Source organism: Zea mays, chromosome 6 (genome assembly GCF_902167145.1).
Source record: "Zea mays cultivar B73 chromosome 6, Zm-B73-REFERENCE-NAM-5.0, whole genome shotgun sequence".
Taxonomy (NCBI): domain Eukaryota; kingdom Viridiplantae; phylum Streptophyta; class Magnoliopsida; order Poales; family Poaceae; genus Zea; species Zea mays.
Genome location: NC_050101.1, coordinates 74,993,882 through 75,015,762, shown reverse-complemented (window position 1 = coordinate 75,015,762; position 21,881 = coordinate 74,993,882).

The following is a 21,881-nucleotide window of genomic DNA, read 5'->3' as shown; positions in this document are numbered from 1 at the left end:
GAGATGTTTCCTGCAAAAAGAACACCCAAGTGAAGCAAGAATAGTCATCCACAATTACAAGACAATACTTACTCCCGCCGATGCTTATGTAAGCGATCGGTCCGAATAGATCCATGTGGAGTAGTTCAAGCGGCCTGTCGGTTGTCATGATGTTCTTGTGTGGATGATGAACACCAACTTGCTTCCCTGCTTGACATGCGCTACAAACCCTATCTTTCTCAAAATGAACATTTGTTAGTCCCAAAATGTGCTCTCCCTTTAGAAGTTTATGAAGATTCTTCATCCCAACGTGGGTTAGTCGGCGATGCCAGAGCCAACCCATGTTAGTCTTAGCAATTAAGCAAGTGTCGAGTTCAGCTCTATTAAAATCAACTAGGTATAGATGACCCTCTAACACTCCCTTAAATGCTACTGAATCATCACTCCTTCTAAAGACAGTAACACCTATATCCGTAAAAAGACAATTGTAGCCCATTTTACATAATTGAGAAACTGAAAGCAAGTTATAGTCTAAAGAATCTACAAGAAAAACATTGGAAATAGAATGGTCAGGAGATATAGTAATTTTACCAAGTCCTTTGACCAAACCTTGATTTCCATCCCCGAATGTGATAGCTCTTTGGGGATCATGGTTTTTCTCATGGGAGGAGAACATCCTTTTCTCCCCAGTCATGTGGTTTGTGCACCCGCTATCAATTATCCAACTTGATCCCCCGGATGCATAAACCTATAAAACAAATTTAGGTCTTATTCTTAGGTACCGAAACGGTTTTGGGTCCTTTCACATTAGAAACAAGCACCTTGGATACCCAAACACAAGTCTTTGATCCCTTGTGTTTGGACCCAACATATTTGGCAACTACTTTGCCTGATTTGCTAGTGAGCACATAAGAAGCATCAAAAGTCTTAAATGAAATAATAGGCTCATTTTATGCAATAGGAGTTTTATTTTTAGGCAATTTAACATGAGTGGATTTCCTAGAACTAGATGCCTCACTCTTATACATAAAAGCATGATGAGAGCCAGAGTGAGACTTCCTAGAGTGAATTCTCCTAATTTTGTGCTCGAGATAACCAGCAGGATATAAAATGTAATCCTCGTTATCCTGAGCCATGGGAGCTTTGCCCTTAACAAAGTTAGACAATTTCTTAGCGGCATTAAGCTTGACATTGTCTCCCTGTTGGAAGCCAATGCCATCCTTAATGCCTGGGCGTCTCCCACTATAGAGCATGCTTCTAGCAAATTTAAATTTTTCATTTTCTAAGTCATGCTCATTTATCTTAGCACTAAGTTGAGCTATGTGATCATTTTATTGTTTAATTAAAGCTAGGTGATCATGAATAGCATCAACATTAATATCTCTACATCTAGTGCAAATAGTAACATGTTCAATGGTAGATGTAGAGGGTTTGCAGACATTTAATTCATCAATCTTAGCATGTAAAATAGCATTCTCATTCTTAAGATTGGAAATAGAAATATTGCAAACATTTAAATCTTTAGCCTTAGCAATTAATTTTTCATTCTCAATTTTAAGGCTAGAGAGTGATGCATTCAACTTGTCAATCTTAGTAATCAAACTAGCATTATCATTTCTAAGACTAACAATTGAATCATCACAAACATCTAATTTCTCAACCTTAGCAATTAATTTTTCATTTTCAATTCTAAGGTTTGAGATAATATCATGGCAAGTGCTTAGCTCACTAGTCAATTTTTCACATTTTTCTACTTCTTGGGCATAAGCATTCTTAACCTTAACATACTTCTTATTTTCTTTAATTAGGAAGTCCTCTTGGCTATCCAAGAGTTCATCCTTCTCATGAATGGCACCTATCAATTCATTTATTTTTTCTTTTTGTTGCATGTTTAGGTTGGCAAAAAGGGCAAGCAAGTTATCCTCATCATCACTAGAGTTCTCCTCATCACTAGATGTTGCATATTTAGTGGAGGCTCTAGATTTTACCTTCTTTTTGCCATCCTTTGCCATGAGGCACTTATGGCCGACGTTGGGGAAGAGGAGATCCTTGTTGACGGCGATGTTTGCGGCGTCCTCGTCGGAGGAGGAGTCGGTGGAGCTCTCATCGGAGTCCCACTCCCGACAAACATGGGCATCACCGCCCTTCTTCTTGTAATACTTCTTCTTCTCCTTCCTTCTTCCCTTCTTGTCGTCGCCCATGTCACTATCACTTGATAACGGACATTTAGCAATGAAATTACTGGGCTTACCACACTTGTAGCAAACTTTCTTGGAGCGGGGCTTGTAGTCCTTCCCCCTCCTTCGCTTTAGGATTTGGCGAAAGCTTTTGATGATTAAAGTCATCTCCTCATTATCGAGCTTGGAGGCGTCGATGGGGAGCCTACTTGATGTAGACTCTTCTTTCTTCTCCTCTGTTGCTTTGAAGGCAGCGGGTTGCACCTCGGGTGTGGAGGTGGCGCCTCGCTCGATGATTTGTTTGGAGCCTTTGATCATCAATTCAAAGCTCACAAATTTTCCTATTACTTTCTCAGGAGACATTAGTTTATATCTAGGATCACCACGAATTAATTGAACTTGTGTAGGATTAAGAAAAACGAGTGATCTTAGAATAACCTTGACCATTTCATGGTCATCCCATTTGGTGCTCCCGAGGTTACGCACTTGGTTCACCAGGGTCTTGAGCCGGTTGTACATGGCTTATGGCTCCTCCCCTTGATGAAGCATGAAGCGACCGAGCTCCCCCTCGATCGTTTCCCGCTTGGTGATCTTGGTCACCTCATCTCCTTCGTGCGTGGTCTTGAGCACGTCCCAAATTTCTTTGGCACTCTTCAACCCTTGCACCTTATTATACTCCTCTCGACTTAGAGAGGCGAGGAGTATAGTAGTGGCTTGGTAGTTGAAGTGTCGTATTTGGGCAACTTCGTCCGAGTCATAGCCTTCATCCCTTATGGATGGTACCTGTACTCCAAACTCAACAACATCCCAAATGCTAGTGTGGAGTGAGGTTAGATGGTGCCTCATTTTATCACTCCACATACAATAATCTTCACCGTAAAAAATGGTGGTTTGCCTAATGGGACGGAAAGTAATGGAGTACATTTAGAAATGCGAGGGTAGCGTAAGGGGATCTTACTAAATTTATTGCGCTCTTGGCGCTTAGAAGTGACGGACGACGTGTCAGAGCCGGAGGTGGAAGGCGACGAAGAATCGGTCTCGTAGTAGACCACTTTCTTCATTTTCTTCTTCTTGTCGCCACTCCGGTGCGACTTGACGCGGGAAGGTGATTCCTCCCTCTTCTTGTTGCCGGACTCTCCCGATGGAGCTTTCCCGTGGCTTGTGGCGGGCTTCTCGCCGGTCACCATCTCCTTCTTGGCGTGAGCTCCCGACATAACTTCAAGCGGTTAGGCTCTAATGAAGTACCGGGCTCTGATACCAATTGAAAGTCGCCTAGTGGGGGGTGAATAGGCAAATCTGAAATTTATAAAGTTTAAGCACAACTACAAGCCGGGGTTAGCGTTATAAATATAATCGAGTCCGAAAGAGAGGGCGAAAACAAATCACAAGCAAATGAAGAGTGTGACACGATGATTTGTTTTACTGAGGTTTGGTTCTTGCAAACCTACTCCACGTAGAGGTGGTCACAAAGACCGGGTCTCTTTCAACCCTCTCCCTCTCTCAGACGGTCACTAAGACCGAGTGAGCTTCTCTTCTCAATAAATTGGGACACTTAGTCCCCACAAGGACCACCACACAATTGGGGTCTCTTGCTTTGATTACAAAGATCTTAGGAACAAGAAATGGGGAAGAAGAAAAGCGATCCAAGCGCAAGAGCTCAAAAGAACACGGCAAAACTCTCTCTTCTAGTCACTATTGCTTTGAGTGGAATTGGGACTCGGAGAGATTTTGATTCACTCTAATTGTGTCTTGTATTGAATGCACTAGCTCTTGTATTGAATGTGTTGGCTGAAAAACTTGGATGCCTTGAAGTGTGGTGGTTGGGGGGTATTTATAGCCCCAACCACCAAAGTGGTCGTTGGGGAAGGCTACTGTCGAAGGGCGCACCGGACAGTCCGGTGCGCCAGCCACGTCACCCAACCGTTAGGGTTCGACCGTTGGAGCTCTGACAAGTGGGGCCACCGGACAGTCCGGTGGTGCACCGGACAGCACTGTTCACTGTCCGGTGCGCCATCTGCGCCTGCTCTGACTTCTGCGCGCGCAGTCCGTGCACTGTAGCTCACTGTTCACCTTTTGCAGACGACAGTTTGCGTTGTGGCCGTTACTCTGCTTGGCACACTGGATAGTCCGGTGCTACACCGGACAGTCCGGTGCTACACCGGACAGTCCGGTGAATTATAGTGGAGAGGCAATCCCAGAAACCCGAAGGTGGCAAGTTCGAAGTTGATCTCCCTGGTGCACCGAACACTATCCGGTGGCGCACCGGATAGTCCGGTGCGCCAGACCAGGGCAGCCTTCGGTTGTCTTTTGCTCTTTTTATTTGAACCCTTTCTTGAACTTTTTATTGGTTTGTGTTGAACCTTTGGCACCTGTAGAACTTATAATCTAGAGCAAACTAGTTAGTCCAATTATTTGTGTTGGGCAATTCAACCACTAAAATCATTTAGGAAAAGGTTTGAGCCTATTTTCTTTCACATCCAGCATCAATTCCTGAGGGACCACCAGCAAAAGGGAGATATCGAGGTGTATCATATTAGCACCAAGAACCAACTAGCCGATATCTTTACCAAGCCGTTGGATGAGAAAACCTTTTGCAGGTTGCGTAGTGAGCTAAATGTCTTAGATTCGCGTAACTTGGATTGATCTATAGCATACATGTAGTCTATGCCTTTGATCAAGTTACCTTGAGCATTTACATTATTCGTTGTATATTTGTGGTGCTCAAGTTGTACAAGACCTCCCCGGACCTCACAAGTACATATGCAAATGGTGCACATATTTAGGGGGAGATGTACTACAACTTGACCCTTTGCGACCAATCTGTTTGTTGAGTATACTTGATGTAGTCTCAAAGGTGTTTTGAAAGGGAAAGGTGAACTTGGACAATGAAAAGACTTCCACTGCACTCCGGTATTAGTGTAATTAATTCCAAGCTCATTCTTATGCTCTATTTGCCTTTTGCTCTGAATTGACATTTTTGGTGAGGCAATGGGGTTAAAGGGCCAAAAATGATTCCGTTTTGGTGCTTAATGCCAAAGGGGGAGAAATTAAGGCCAAAGCAAATGGATCAGCTAACCACTTGTGATTTTTGAAAATAATAGAGTTAGAATTTTTTGATTTGTCCAAAATACTCTTATTGCAAAATTTGGTCTCTTGTGGGGGAGAATTTTGATTATGGGAAAAAGGGGGAGTTTTTGGCACTTGATCAATTTTACTCTTGGAATAACTCTATATGTGCCCAAACAAGTGTGTTTAACTTAGAGATAGGAAAAATAATTTGATTTGCAAAAACAAACCAAGTGGTGGCAAAGAGTGATCCAAATATGCCAAATTAGAGTAAAAAACAATTGGATCTTCAAATTGAATTGATGTTGCACGTTTTATGTTGCTTTTTGATGTGTTGGCATAAATCACCAAAAAGGGGGAGATTGAAAGAGAAATATGCCCTTGGGCAATGTCTATAAGTATTTTGGTGATTAGATGCCAACACATATTCTTTAAGTCCTAATGTGCCAAAGGTTGAAAAGTGCAAATCAAGGCATGTATGTTTCTATACTTAGTACATTTGTTTTTGAATACTAATGAGGTTATCTAAGTGCTAGAAACAGTGCTGAGAAGAAGAGAATCAAATTGCAAAAGACTTGGCTGTGTGCAGCAAATTCCAGTTCGGCCTGTCACACCGGATTGTCCGGTGGTGCACCAGAACAGTGTCTGGTGCGCCAGGCTTCTCGCCGCTCTCGAGATTCGACGGTGGCGTACAGCTAAAATTCACTGGACTGTCCGGTGAGCCAACGGTCACCAGCGCCAACGGTCGGCCGTGAAATCTGTGGGTGATGCATGTCAGCTCCAACGGTCGGCAGGGGGCACCAGACTGTTCGGTGTGCACCGGACAGTGTCCGGTGCGCCATCTGGCCCGAAGGAGCAACGGTCGACTGTGTTCGATTTGGAAGGAAATCACGCACCGGACAGGCTACTGTAGCTGTCTGGTGCACCAATCGACAGAAGGCAAGATTGGCCTTCCAAGTTGGTCTTCAACGACTCCTAGCTGCCTTGAGGCTATAAAAGGGACCCCTAGGCGCATGAAGGAGCTAACCTAAGCATTCACTAAGTATTCTAAGACTCCCACACTCCGCCTCTGCGCATTTGATCGATTGTGTTAGTGATTTGAGCTCCGTTCGAGTTGTGAACTCTATGTGCTAAGTTTCGAGCTCAATTCTTGGCTTGTGTGCGTGTGTGTGCTGCGGATTTGAGTCTTGTGTGTGTTGCTCTTCCCAACCTTACTCTGTGTCTTCTTTGTGATCTCAATTGTAAGGGCGAGAGACTCCAAATTGTGGAGATTCCTCACAAACAGGAAAAAAGACTATAAGGAAGAAAGCCATGGTATTCAAGTTGATCATCGGATCACTTGAAAGGGGTTGAGTGTAACCCTCGTCCATTGGGACGCCACAACGTGGAAGTAGGCAAGTGTTACTTGGCCGAACCACGGGATAAAATCGCGTGTCTCTTGTGATTGTTTTCTCTGTGATTATTTTGTCCACAAGAACTTGCCTCAAAACTACTTAGTCGCACTAACATTTCTATAACTAAGTTTTGTGCTATTTAGTGTTTAATTTTACAGGATCACCTATTCACCCCCCTTCTAGGTGCTCTCACCAACATTACATCCCAAGGCGACATGCGGCAAGGCCCCAGCCGAGTAGCTGACCAGTCGTCTTACTCATCCAGTAGTCTAGGATTTCCCAACCCTAGCTAGCAGTAGCTGTCACCGTCGAGCACCAGTCCACGGTCTGCCACGGCACCGTCCTAACACTGCCGCCATCGAGCAGCTGCCACAGGTGGGCTGTCCGGATGCAAGGAATAGTGGCATGCCTCTATTTAATCGGGTAACCGTAAATTACCCGAACCGAACCCAATTTTTTTTGTACCCGAATTTTCGGGTACCCGAAAAAATCGGGTCGAGTTCGGGTTCGACTGTTGAATACCCGAATTATTTAAAACCCGAACAACTCGACCCAAAATTTCGAGTATACCCGCGCCCAGTCCTATTTATGAGTGCAAAAGATGATGTGATGAAATATGCAAATGTATGCAAAAAAACACACCCAGACTCTGCATCCCCTTAGGAACGACTTTTGAGTCTCTTCACCTTTTACTTAGGTGGTATTTAAGCTCTGCATTCCCTAGGGAACGACTTTGGAGCTTCTTCACCTTTGATTTAGGTGGCATTTAAGCTCTTCATCCCCTTAGGAACGACTTTGGAGCTTCTTCACCTTTTATTTAGGTGGTATTTTAGCTCTGTATACCCTTAGGAACAACTTTGGAGCTTCGTAACTTACTATGTGTCCCTTTAGGAACGACTTTGTAGCTTCTTCAGCTCTTAGGCGACATTTTAGCTATACATCCCCTTAGGGACGACTTTTGAGCTTCTCCACGACCTCTTGCACTCGATGGTGCGGTCCCTGATGTTACATTTTACATGTGGGGGAATTCGGCCCTTGTATTACACAGGGCCAAACAAAAAATGAAAATTACAAGCTATGGCCCCATTAAAAACCTTTCTCCCGTCTTGAAAGGAAAAGGGTGTCATAGGAAAAAAATAAGAAAATTACATAGTTTACACATAATATCGTCAAAGTTCATCCGCATTCCAAGACCTTGGTATGCCATTGTCATCTATGTCTTTCAATCTGTAGGATCCAGGTCTCGGTGAAGATACCACCAAAAAGGGACCTTCCCACTTGAGCTGAAGCTTCCCCACTGTATCTGGGTTGGCCTACGAAGCACCAAATGTCCTGGTTTAATATTCTTCAATTTTACCTTTCTGTGGCAGAACCACCCGAATTATTCCAGCTTAAGTGCCTAAGTCACGCCTCAGGGGCCGTAACACACTTAAATCGGAATAACCCGTCAGTCCTTCAGATCTAGTCTGATAGAGCCACTTAACCAGGATCAAATTCCACAATCTCACTCGAAGGTGAGTCACAGAAGAAATACAATAAAATAGGAAACCTCAAATTAAGTACGGAGTTATTACATAAATTGGAGTTTTCGAGTAGCAAATAAAGTTCACAAAATAAAGTGCAGCGGATAATCGATGTCATCGGTATCGAGGAATTGGGCAAGGCTTAGCCCACTACTCCTCGTGCTCCTCTCCTGCCGGAGCAACATCTCACTCGACCGTCCAACCCGGTGGTAGGGTGGTAGGCCAAGTCACACCATCAACCATATCCTGAATGGTACCTGCAAAAATTGTGCCACAAGCAAGGCTGAGTATACTAATACTCAGCTAGACTTAACCGGTGTGAGGAGTCTACTCCTCTACCTCTAGACTATGCAGCTGTTTGGCTGAGGGGTTTGGTTTGCCAAAAGCACTAGCTGATTCTAAAAGCAAATTTTAGCTTTTCAAATTCTATCATCATTAACTTAGCTAGATTTGCTCCTTCTAAGCATACATGGTAACAATCATTTAGTTCAATCAACAAGTTATCTCATGTAACCACATTTCACTTCTTACTCAATGCAGTACAAGGGGTCAAGCAGTCTCATTAGCTGCGAGAAGCAGACGATTCGAATCGAGTTTCAACCTTGCAAGGTAAACCTAAACACACGGCATGTCAGGGTACTCCGACCCCACACATGACAACCGTCCCCATCGATTCCCCGTTCGCGTCCAGGCCTCACCGCCTTGGCATACAATGCTCCACTGACCCCGGCTGCCGCCGTGCAGTGACCGCACTTGTACCCACCATATCTAGCATGGGAGACCCAGTCTCAGGTCGCATGAGGGATAAAGTCCGCGCCCGGCTTCACTCGGGTACTAGGTTTACTGGTTACCATTTTTCCCGGCATGTGCTTAGTACGTTCAAAAGCTTGACTCAGGTATCCACACATTAATCCTTAATTCCTTTTTCCCGTCTCATGGACAAGGCATCCTCCCTGGATCCAAATCCATAGACTAACATCTATCCCGTTATCAAGATGAATACAATCAATTCCTGACCTCGCGCGAGTGCTAGAAAAATCACTCGACTTCTACCGAGATCCTGATTAGCAAGCAGCTACTCGACCTAGCATACTAGTATTCATCTCAAAAAGGAATCCTAAGTTCATGCAACTAGAGGTTTCAAGCAACTCCTACACTTAAGTGCACATTGCAATCCTACAAGCATTAAGTGTAGTAAAGTAGCATATAATAATATGGTTATGCATATAAACCGGGGCTTGCCTTCAATTGTTGGGGTTGCGGGGAGATCCTCAATAGCAGTCTCTGAAGCCTGCTCCTGGTCCTCCTCTTGGACAGATCCTTGCTCGGGGATGAGCACGTACTCTCCGTCGGCAAGATTACAATCTAATGAATGCAATGCGTAAGATATATGCATGATATGATATGTGCTTTTAGAAATTACAACTTTAAAGGTGTATGATCTTTCTTGAGTTAAACAAGGTTAACTTTACTTATGTAAGACCCTTGGGTGGTATACTTGGTAAATTGGGTCAAACTTGGCTAAGGTAAGTGGTAGGTTTATTTTTGGGGTTCCACTGAATTCCTTTTAAGTCTTAGTGAGAGTTGATTAAGTACTCAAGTTAGACTTATTGAGGTGGGGTTTATTTCTTCTTTCCTTTTCTTTTATTCTCCTTAATGTTTTGGAGTAGGTTTGAACTACAAGTTGCTTTTATAAAATTCTAAAAATTCTGCAAAAATTACAGTGGCTGGGTATTGGTGTACGTTTCTCTGTCTCAAAATTTGGGGATCAGGAAGTGAATAGTTTTCTCTGGACAAAATTATCAAATTCTAGGGCAGAAGGGGTGCTTTGAACTACAACTACTATTTAGCAGTGAGTAATTCTCTAAACCTCATTTTTGCTGGCTTTTAGGTGTTATAACATGACTTGATACAAATTGATAGTCATTAATACCTTTTAATTATTTTTCTATGGTTTTCTCAAGTTTTTAGCCAAAAGGGTGCTTTCTACTACCACTATATTTGAAAAACATCAAACAATAGAGTTCTTATTTTTCTTGGTTATTATTTTGTGCAAGAGCAATCATTCTGAAGTTTGGCCTCTTTTTGCTTAAGGGAAGGGGTGGTATGCATTATTTGAATTAAGTGGCCTTTCTCTTAAATCATTAGCAATAGGTATGAGTTTTCTTCTTTTTCATGGCTTTGCATTTTTATCTGGTAGTTCATCTTATTATGGACTTAGCAAATTTTTGGTTGCCCATTATTGCATCATTAGGGGTTATTCAAGAATTATTTGAAAAATGCCTTATTATCACTTTATATTTATTTTCCTTACTTAAAAAGTTGGGCTGAGGTGTTCTTTATTTTTGTAGTGGGGCTCTGGTGGTTGTAAGTCCACTGGATTTTTATGACTCATTTTGGTTATAGTTTTGCTACTTTAATAATTGATTTTCAGTCCAAATAAGGCTAAACAAAACATTTTAAATTAAACTGGTCTGAGTTAATGGTCTCTGTATTTTTCCTAGGTTCTCTGTTACATAAGCAAACTAGGAAAAATAATTTTAATCACTGTTCATTAATTTCTAATGCCTTTCTGATTTTTCCTAAGTTTTGGGCAGAATAGTTTTAAATGAATAACTACATCATAATTTCTAATGCTGGGGTTCCTACTATTTTTAAACAGTGTCTAAATGAGGTTTGAATACCTACAAATTTTCTTAGGTTCAGTACAGAAGAAAAACTAATTTTCCTTAATTAAACAAGGTTTGGTGGGTTTCTGTTTTTAATTTTAAACTCAAAAATTTAGAACAGAAAGCATAGGGTTTATCATTTTTAAATGATAGTTCATAATATTCAGGAGCTAGCAAAATTAGTTTGACAACTTTTTATGAAGAATTCATCAAGTTATGGGTTTTCTAAGTTCTCTGGTCATTTTAAAAAGATTAACAGAATTGGTTTAATGGAAATCCACTTTGCACTGGGGTCCCTGGCGGGTTTTTAAGTTTTCCTCGCGGATTGGTCCTTAAGTTACTATTCACATGAGTCACTGACGTTACAGAAAACCCCTCGGGTTCTACAAATCCTAACCCGAGGTCCTTCTTCTATCTTAAACAGTAACCGCGGCGGAAAAAAGGGCGGAGGGGCTTACCGGCGGCGAGATTGCTCCGGTGAAGTGGTCGAGGACGAAGGGGAGGTCTCGGGGATCACAACGGTGTGCGGGTCGCCGTCGGAGATGGCCGGAGTCGGTCGGTCCACGCACGCAGGCGGGGATGCTCGTCGGCGGCGAGGAGTCCGGCCTAGTCACGGCGAGATAGAGCAATTGGATGGGTCAGAGAGGTTCACGGGATGCCAGAGAAGATATGGGTGCAAGGAATTGGTCGGAGACTCACTGGATAGCTCGGTCCACGCGCGGCGGCGAAAGACCGAAGTCCGATGAGGTCGATCTCGGGCCTCCGGTGAAGTCCGGCCGGGTCCGAGGGCTTGGCAAGCTTCACGGGCTACTGGCAGAGCTAGTCGAAGCACTGGCTCGACTTGAGGATGGCTGGAGTGGGCTGGCCACGATGGCCGAAGCTCTGGCGGCAATGGCGGGCGGAATTGAGCTCGCCGGAGCTAAGAAGAGGTGGCTGGCCGGTGAAGGTGAGTGCGGGGCGAAGTGAGGTGCGCATAGGGAGGCTTTATAGGCGCGGGCGGGCATGGCCGAGGGCGAGGGCGCGCGGCGGACTTGACCAGACGCCAGGGTGAGCGCGCGCGCGGGTTGGGCGAGCTCTGGCGTGCCGACCAGGGTCGAACACGTGTGCCCGTGCGTTCTGCCCAAGTTCTGGCGCGTGTGGTCGCTCATCCGAGCCTGCTCTCGCCTTGGTCAGTGCACAAAACCTCTTCTCCTCCCTACAAGCTACCAATCTTGTGTGGGGGTCATAGGATTTTGCCTACTATTTGCAGAGATATGGAGCCAGGAAATCCGGTCTGTCTCCCTGCCCAAACCCGAGGCAAATCCAAGGTTTTGTCGTGTCTAGGGCTCGTGTCCCAATGCCATCTTCTGGCACACGACAGAGGGGTTAGTTAGACACAATTTTGTCAATGGGGCCATTAGGATTCGAGTTAGGGATCAAGGTGAACATCCCTGATCTTTGGCTCAAGGTCTGAATTTCAGAATTCTGAAATTCAGAATTCCCATTAAGTCCCCACATGAGAAGCTTGATTTGGGGTTTTATTTGAGTTATTTTGGCTAAGCTTTCTCAACCTTTCTTGTTGATCATTAAACATACTTCAATTTTTATAATTGGCTCAAGTCATAATTTTAAACTTTTCATCCCCTTTTTCTTATTTTCTTGAATTTTGCTCATGGGGCTCACTTAGGGTTTTCATTAGGGTTGTACATTCTTATCTTTTTAAAAGACTTAATTGTTTTGATCATGATACTTTTAAGTATATACTTGGTGGATTCTTTCTTACTTAAGTTAATTTGATGCTCATGCTTACTTTGATTCACATGAAATAATGGTTCTTGGTTTGGCATTTTAAGAGAAACCCTAGGTGACACTGGGGTGTCACACTTTCGATCATGCCATTTGATTGTTTCGGCCTAGTACTTATTAATGTGTTCTATTGCTTGTAGTCTAGTCCCTTCTATGGTATCTTTTATTATTTGGCAATCACCTTCATCTTCTGTCGAAGCTAAGGTTCTTATTGAACCCGTTCTTGCTTCTTCCTGTGTTATTGCTTCGTCACCAAATAGAAGCATAGCTAAAGCTGAAGGCATATAACTCCTTCACGAAGTCCACAGGGGTATATGCGGATCACATTCGGGACCAAGGGTCCTTGCTGATAAAGTCATTCGTCAAGGTTTCTATTGGCCAGGGATTGTGTACACGGCCAACCGGGTAACCCGTTCGCGTGAAGCATGTCAGAAATTCTCGCCTCAAACGAGTGCCCTTTTGCAGCTTATAAAGCTTATTGCACATTCCTGGCCACTACAACGTTGGGGACTAGACATCATCGGACCACTGCCCACATCGCAAGGCAACCTAAAATTCACCCTCGTTGCCGTTGAATACTTCACCAAGTGGATTGAAGCCAGAGCCGTATCGACAATAACTTCCAAGACAGCACAAAAATTCTTCTAGCAGAACATTGTGCGTCGGTTCGGAGTCCCATCAGAGCAAACAGTCGATAACGGAAAACAGTTCGACAACCAAGATTTTCGGGAATTTTACAACTCTATCGGTACGAAGGTCGTGTTCGCTTCTGTCTACCATCCACAATGCAACGGAGTAGTTTACCGTGCCAATGGCAAGATTTTCAACGCCATCAAGAAAAGGCTACTCGACGACAAGAAAGGCAAGTAGGCAGACCAGCTTCCCGAAGTCATATGGGCGTTGAACACAACAGAATCCAGAGCGACCGGGTTCACACCTCTCCGCTTGATGTACGGATCCGAAGCAATGACGCCACAAGAACTAAAGCAAAGATTTCCACGAGCAAGCTCCACAACTACCCCCAATGTCGATGAGTCAACCTCCAAGGACCTTATCGACGGAGACCGTGTTCTTGTCTTGCAATCACTAAACAAATACTAAGCGCAGACGAAGGTGTGGCGCGACAATACTGTCATCCCCAAAGAATTCGAGGAAGAAGACCTAGTCCTCACCAGAACCACCAGAACAGAGTCCCGGGGCAAACTCGAGCCCAAATGGGAAGGGTCCTACATCGTCAAGACAAAAACGTCCCCCAACGCCTACAGACTCACATCACCATCCGGCGAAGACCTAGAGCACTCATGGAATGTGGATAATTTACAAAAATTCTTTGTCTAGTCCCAAGGCCTTCGCGCCTTTGTAATTTTCGCAGACACTAATACAGCCGAGCCCACACTCTTTTCCTCGTAGGGGGTGATGTTTTTAATGAGGTGGAGCCATGTGATAAATTGCTGCAAAAATCCCCCCAAAAAATCAAAACGACACCACGACCGCGGATGTCAAAAAAGACCGCAGAGTCGGTCTTCGGCATTTGACACCAAAACATTCACCGCAACGACAAGCCTCGGCAACCCTTACATGTGACAAGTCTAGGCAAAAGTCGCCTAAGGGTGCAGCCGGATAGACACAACAAGTGCGTAACACCACCCACAAGGTGTGAAGTCGTCTATAAGACGCACATTTTTATCCGAGCAAAAGTCATCTAAGGGTGCAGCCGGATAGGCACAACAACTGCGTAACACCACCCACCGGGTGCGAAGTCGTCTATAAGACACACATTTTTATCCGAGCAAAAGTCGCATAAGGGTGCAGCCGGATAGGCACAACAAGTGTGTAACATCACCCACAGAGTGCGAAGTCGTCTATAAGACACATTTTTATCCGATCAAAAGCCGCCTAAGGGTGTAGCCGGATAAACACAACAAGTGTGCAACGGCACCAAGGGCGCGAAGTCGTATACAACATGCATACTTCCATCCCATATAAAAGCCTCCTAAGGGTGCAGCTGGATTCATATTAAGCACAGCATGCGAAGTCGTCACAAAAGATTACCAACAGATCAACACAAAGCGCACAAAGACACAATTCAGAGCAAAATGAAAATGAAACACATTGTCACTACACAATGTACACCATACATAAGATATCCACCCATCATAGATGTCCCCACCGTCGTCCTTCGGCGAAGGGGGTGAGGGCAACATTTTCGCTCATTGTCGCCAAAGAACGGCGCTGGCAACACATTATTACATTGGTTCTTCTTTCGGAATAAGACCAGCTTCTTGGAAAATAAAAAAGCATCAACCTCAACTCTTCCCCATCAAAAAGATTCTGCAGATCCCCTTCCCCAATACATGACCCGGACATCGATGCCAACAAGTCATGTCGGGCCCCCTGATCAAACCGTGGCCCGCTCCGAAGACACGACCTATCCATGCCCATTCGACGATGCCTTCGAGCACCTTGCGAAGGCTCACTGACGTTTTGCTTTGGTACCCCCCATCTTTTTTTGCCCCGCATGTCACTAGGGAGTACGTCATCCGAAGTCACCGGCGCGTCGCGGGGGATGACCCTCAATGGAGACTCCGCTGCAGCCAAATCCAACGCCGCAAAATAATCTAAATCATCCTCTGAGGATTCGTCATTTATCCAAGAAAAAAGACTCCCCAACTCCCCACCCTCCGAAGACCACAACCCAGCATCAGATTCCCTAGATGCGTTAATACTAAGAGACACTGCATTTCCATCAATCAAAATATCATCATTCATGTCATCATCAGGGTTTGCTTGCGCAGGCCCGGACGCCGGAACCTGCGCAGCAACCAATCTTCAGTATCACCTACGCATCGCTCTCTCAGTTACTGCCCTATGGACCTCTAGCGCTCGCGCAGCTACTGCGTCTAACCAACACTCGATCCCGCCCGCACAGCTACCACACCACGCAAAAATAGTGCAGAGCGAGCACTCAAACCCTCGTCCACTGCTCTAGAAATTTAGGACCACCTAACTACGCATACCTTAGTGTTTGAAATAAACAATATTATATTTGAATAAATATCTCAATAATTATTTATATAATATATAACAACCATAGTAAAGAACATTCAAATGTCTATTAGCCTCATATTTGTCATTCGTCACATCGCCGATGCGAGAAATTTGAAATTATGTTATTATGAGAAGTGGGTTTCACCAGTTTGACATCAATTGATTGGGTTTTGCATGAATGCATTATGAAACTTGGTTCATACGCTATAATGCTATTTTGTAGTTTAACAAAATGAAAAATGGATTGATTCGTTGTGATTTCGCTGAACGCTCACCTAATGTCGTAGCTAAGCTCTTGATGCAGTAGCCCAGCTTGTGATGTCGTACTTTCTCTATGCCTGTGGTCGAGCAGAGAATGTGTGGGGTCACCGGGGACTCATCTCTATGGTTGTGGTCGAAGCAGCAGCCACCACACAACGTGTGGCGTCTCCCGATGGTGCAGCTGCTCACGAGTCACGACGTCGCGCGCCAGTGCTACAGGAGAAGGCCACTACCAGGTACGGAGTCGGGCGCGCGGGATGTGGACCGGTAGCTGGGCGGGGGAAAAGTCTTCGGCGGCGAGCTCGCTGTCAAGACCGGAGTGGGTGCAGCAGGCGCAGTTCACCATGGAGCGGTCCTCGAGGATAGCCGCTGCGCGTGGCCGCGTGGGCGTCACCAGGCTGGAGTAGGAGATGCGGTTGTTGTTGCTATGTCGAAGCCCACACCGGCCTGGCGGCCTGAATGTTCTGGTCGCCGACGATGACGAACAAGGAGCTGTTTGCCATGGATGGGAAAGTGAAAGGGAAATAGGCTTACACCTTTTCCTAACAAATTTTGGTGGTTGAATTGTCCAACACAAATAATTGGACTAACTAGTTTGCTCTAGATTATAAGTTTTACAGGTGCCAAAGGTTCACAACAAACCAATAAAAATACCAAGAAAGGGTTCAAATAAAAAGAGCAAAAGACTACCGAAGTGTGCCCTGGTCTGGCGCACCGGACTGTCCGGTGTGCCACCGGACAGTGTCTGGTGCACCATCGGACAGTGTCTGGTGCACCACCGGACAGTGTCCGGTGCACCAGGGAACCCAACTCAGAACTTGCCACCTTCGGGAATTCTGTGAGCCACTCCGCTATAATTCACCGGACTGTTCGATGTAGCACCGGACTGTCCGGTGCGCCAGCGGAGTAACGGCTACACAGCGCCAACGGTCGTCTGCAACGAACAATAAATGCGCTACAGTGCGCGCCTGCGCACGCAGAAGTCAGGACAGGCGCCAGAAGGCGCACCGGACAGTGAATAGTGACTGTCTGGTGCACCACCGGACTGTCCGGTGGCCCAGCTGTCAGAAGCTCCAATGGTCAAAACCCAACGGCCGGGTGACGTGGCTGGCGCACCGAACAGTGTCCGGTGGCGCACCGGACTGTCCGGTGCGCCATGCGACAGAAGCCCTCACCAACGGTCACTTTGGTGGTTGGGGCTATAAATACCCCCAACCACCCACCATTCATTGCATTCAAGTTTTCAGCCTTCAAACCTCATACAAGAGCTATAAAATTCAATACAAGACACAAACAAAGAGATCAAAACCTCTCCCAAGTCCAGAATCACTCCAACCAAATTAATGACTAGAGAGAGATACTTGTGTTCTTTTGAGCTCTTGCGCTTGGATTGCTTTTCTTCTTCCTTCTTTCTTGTGTTCAACTCGCTTGTAATCAAAACAAGAGACACCAAGTTGTGATGGTCCTTGTAGCGGACTTAGTGTCCCATTTGATTGAAGAGAAAGGCTCACTCGGTCTAGGTGATCGTTTGAGAGAGGGAAAAGGTTGAAAGAGACCCGGTCTTTGTGACCACCTCAACGGGGAGTAGGTTTGCAAGAACCGAACCTCGGTAAAACAAACCACCGTGTCATCCGCTCTTATTCACTTGTGATTTGTTTTCGCCCTCTCTTCGGACTCATTTATATTTCTAACGCTAACCCCGGCTTGTAGTGTGTGCTTAAGTTTATAAATTTCAGATTTGCCTATTCACCCCCCCCCCCTCTAGGCGACTTTCAATTGGTATCGGAGCACGGTACTTCATTAGAGCCTAACCGCTCGAAGTAATGTCGGGAGATCACGCCAAAAAGGAGATGGTGACCGGCGAGAAGCCCGCCACAAGCCATGGGAAGGCTCCATCCAAGGAGTCCGGCAACAAGGTGAAGGGATCCCCTTCACACGACAAGTCGCGTCGGAGCGGCGAGAAGAAAAAGAAGATGAAGAAAGTGGTCTACTACGAGACCGAGTCGTCATCGCCATCCACCTCCGGCTCCGACACGCCATCCATCACTTCTAAGCGCCATGAGCGCAAAAAGTTTAGTAAGATTCCCCTACGCTATCCTCGCATTTCCAAACGTACTCCTTTACTTTCCGTCCCATTAGGCAAACCACCCATGTTTGATGGTGAAGATTATAATATGTGGAGTGACAAAATGAGGCACCATCTAACCTCACTCCACACTAGTATTTGGGATGTTGTTGAGATTGGAGTACAGGTAGCATCACCGGGGGATGAGGACTATGACTCGGACGAAGTTGCCCAAATCCGGCACTTCAACTCCGAAGCCACCACTATACTCCTCGCCTCTCTAAGTCGAGAGGAGTATAACAAGGTGCAAGGGTTGAAGAGCGCCAAGGAGATTTGGGATGTGCTCAAAACCGCGCACGAAGGAGACGAGGTGACCAAGATCACCAAGAGGGAAACGATCAAGGGGGAGCTCGGTCGCTTCATGTTTCACCAAAGGGAGGAGCCACAAGCAATGTACAACCGGCTCAAGACATTGGTGAACCAAGTGTGCAACCTCGGGAGCACCAAATGGGATGACCATGAAATGGTCAAGGTTATTCTTAGATCACTCGTATTTCTTAACCCTCCTCAAGTTCAATTAATTCGTGGTGATCCAAGATATAAACTAATGTCTCCCGAGGAAGTAATAGGAAAATTTGTGAGCTTTGAATTGATGATCAAAGGCTCCAAGAAAATCATTGAGCAAGGCGCCACCTCAACACCTGAGGTGCGACCCGTCGCATTCAAGGCGACGGAAGAAGAAAAGAAGGATTCTACACCAAGTAGGATTCCCATCGACGCCTCCAAGCTCGACAACGAGGAAATGGCGCTCATCATCAAGAGCTTCCGCCAAATCCTCAAGCAAAGGAGGGGGAAGGATTACAAACCCCGCTCCAAGAAGGTTTGCTACAAATGTGGTAAGCCCGGTCATTTTATCGCTAAATGTTCTTTGTCTAGTGATAGTGATAGGGGCGACGACAAGAAGGGAAAGAGAAGAGAAAAGAAGAGGTACTACAAGAAGAAGGGCGGCGATGCCCATGTTTGCCGGGAGTGGGACTCCGAAAGAGCTCCACCGACTCCTCCGACGAGGACGCCGCAAACATCGCCGTCACCAAAGGGCTTCTCTTCCCCAACGTCGGCCATAAGTGCCTCATGGCAAAGGACGACAAGAAGAAGAAGGTAAAATCAAGATCCTCCACTAAGTATGCAACCTCTAGTGATGAGGATAATTCTAGTGATGATGAGGATAACTTGCTCACTCTTTTTGCCAATCTTAACATGCAACAAAAAGAGAAATTAAATGAATTGATTTGTGTCATTCATGAGAAGGATGAACTCTTGGATAGCCAAGAGGACTTCCTTATTAAGGAAAACAAAAAGCATGTTAAGACTAAAAATGCTTAGGCTCAGGAAGTAGAAAAATGTAAAAAATTGTCTAGTGAGCTAAGCACTTGCCATGATGTTATTTTCAACCTTAGAAGTGAAAATGCCAAACTAATTGCTAAGGTTGAGAAGTCAAATATTTGTGATGATTCAATTGCCAATCTTAGAAATGATAATGCTAGTTCAATTGCTAAGATTGAAAAATTGAATGCCTCTCTTGCTAGCCTTAGAAATGAGAATGAAAAATTAATTGCTAAGGCTAAAGACTTAGATGTTTGCAATGCTTCTATTTCCAATCTTAGAGATGAAAATGCTATTTTACATGCTAAGATTGTTGAATTAAATGATTGCAAACCCTCTACATCTAGCGTAGATCATGTCTCTATTTGTACTAGATGTAGAGATATTAACATTGATGCTATTCATGATCACCTTGCTATAATTAAACAACAAAATGATCATATAGCTAAACTAGATGCTAAAATTGTCGAGCATGAACTAGAAAATGAGAAATTTAAATTTGCTCGTAGCATGCTTTATAGTGGGAGACGCCCTGGCATTAAGGATGACATTGGCTTCCAACAGGTAGACAATGTCAAGATTAATGTCCCTCCTAAAAGATTGTCTAATTTTGTTAAGGGCAAGGCTCCCATGCCTCAAGATAACGAGGGGAAAATACCCTGCTGGTTATCCTGAGGATAAGATTAGGAGAATTCATGCAAAGAAGACTCATTCTCATCATGCTTTTATTTATAAGAATGAGGCTTCTAGCTCTAGACGTCCTACACATGTTAAAATGCCTAAGAAGAAAACTCATATTGCATCAAATGAACCTAATATTTCATTTAAGACTTTTGATGCATCTTATGTGCTAACTAACAAATCAGGCAAAGTAGTTGCCAAATATGTTGGGGGCAAACACAAGGGGTCAAAGACTTGTGTTTGGGTACCCAAGGTGCTTGTTTCTAATGTGAAAGGACCCAAGACTGTTTGGGTACCTAAGAACAAGGCCTAAACTTGTTTTGTAGGTTTATGCATCTGGGGGCACAAGTTGGATCATCGATAGCGGGTGCACAAACCACATGACAGGGGAGAAGAAGATGTTCTCCTCCTACGAGAAAAACCATGATCCCCAACGAGCCATCACATTCGAGGATGGAAATCAATGTTTGGTCAAAGGATTGGGTAAAATTGCTATATCACCTGACCATTCTATTTCCAATGTTTTCTTGTAGATTCTTTAGAATACAATTTGCTTTCTGTTTCTCAATTATGCAAAATGGGCTACAACTGTCTTTTTACAGATATAGGTGTTACTGTCTTTAGAAGAAATGATGATTCAGTAGCATTTAAGGGAGTGTTAGAGGGTCAGCTATACTTAGTAGATTTTGATAGAGCTGAACTTGACACTTGCTTAATTGCTAAGACTAACATGGGTTGGCTCTGGCACCGCCGACTAGCCCATGTTGGGATGAAGAATCTTCATAAGCTTCTAAAGGGAGAGCACATTTTAGGACTAACCAATGTTCATTTTGAGAAAGACAGGGTTTGTAGTGCATGTCAAGCAGGGAAGCAAGTTGGTGTTCATCATCCACACAAGAACATCATGACGACCGACAGGCCGCTTGAGCTACTCCACATGGACCTATTCGGCCCGATTGCTTACATAAGTATCGGCGCGAGTAAGTATTGTCTTGTTATTGTGGATGATTATTCTCGCTTCACTTGGGTGTTCTTTTTGCAGGAAAAATCTCAAACCTAAGAGACCTTAAAAGGATTCTTGAGACGGGATCAAAATGAGTTCGGGTTAAGGATCAAGAAAATTAGAAGCGACAACGGGACGGAGTTCAAGAACTCACAAATAGAAGGCTTTCTTGAGGAGGAGGGCATCAAGCATGAGTTCTCTTCTCCCTACATGCCACAACAAAATGGTGTAGTAGAGAGGAAGAATAGAACTCTATTAGACATGGCAAGGACCATGCTTGATGAGTACAAGACTTCGGATCGGTTTTGGGCCGAGGCGGTCAACACCGCTTGTTATGCCATCAACCGGTTATATCTTCACTGAATCCTCAAGAAGTCATCGTATGAACTCCTCACCGGTAAAAAGCCCAATGTTTCATATTTTAGAGTCTTTGGTAGCAAATGCTTTATTCTTGTCAAAACATGTAGAAAATCTAAATTTGCTCCTAAGGCTGTAGAAGGCTTTTTACTTGGTTATGATTCAAACACAAGGGCATATAGTCTTTAACAAGTCCACTGGACTAGTTAAAGTTTCTTATGACATTGTGTTTGATGAGACTAACGGCTCTCAAGTAGAGCAAGTTGATCTTGATGAGCTAGATGATGAAGAGGCTCCATGCGTCGCGCTAAGGAACATGTCCATTGGGGATGTGTGTCCTAAGGAATCCGAAGAGCCTCCACATGCACAAGATCAACCATCTTCCTCAATGCAAGCATCTCCACCAACTCAAGATGAGGATCAAGCTCAAGATGATGATGATGAAGATCAAGAGGAGCCACCTCAAGAGGAGAACAATGATCAAGGGGGA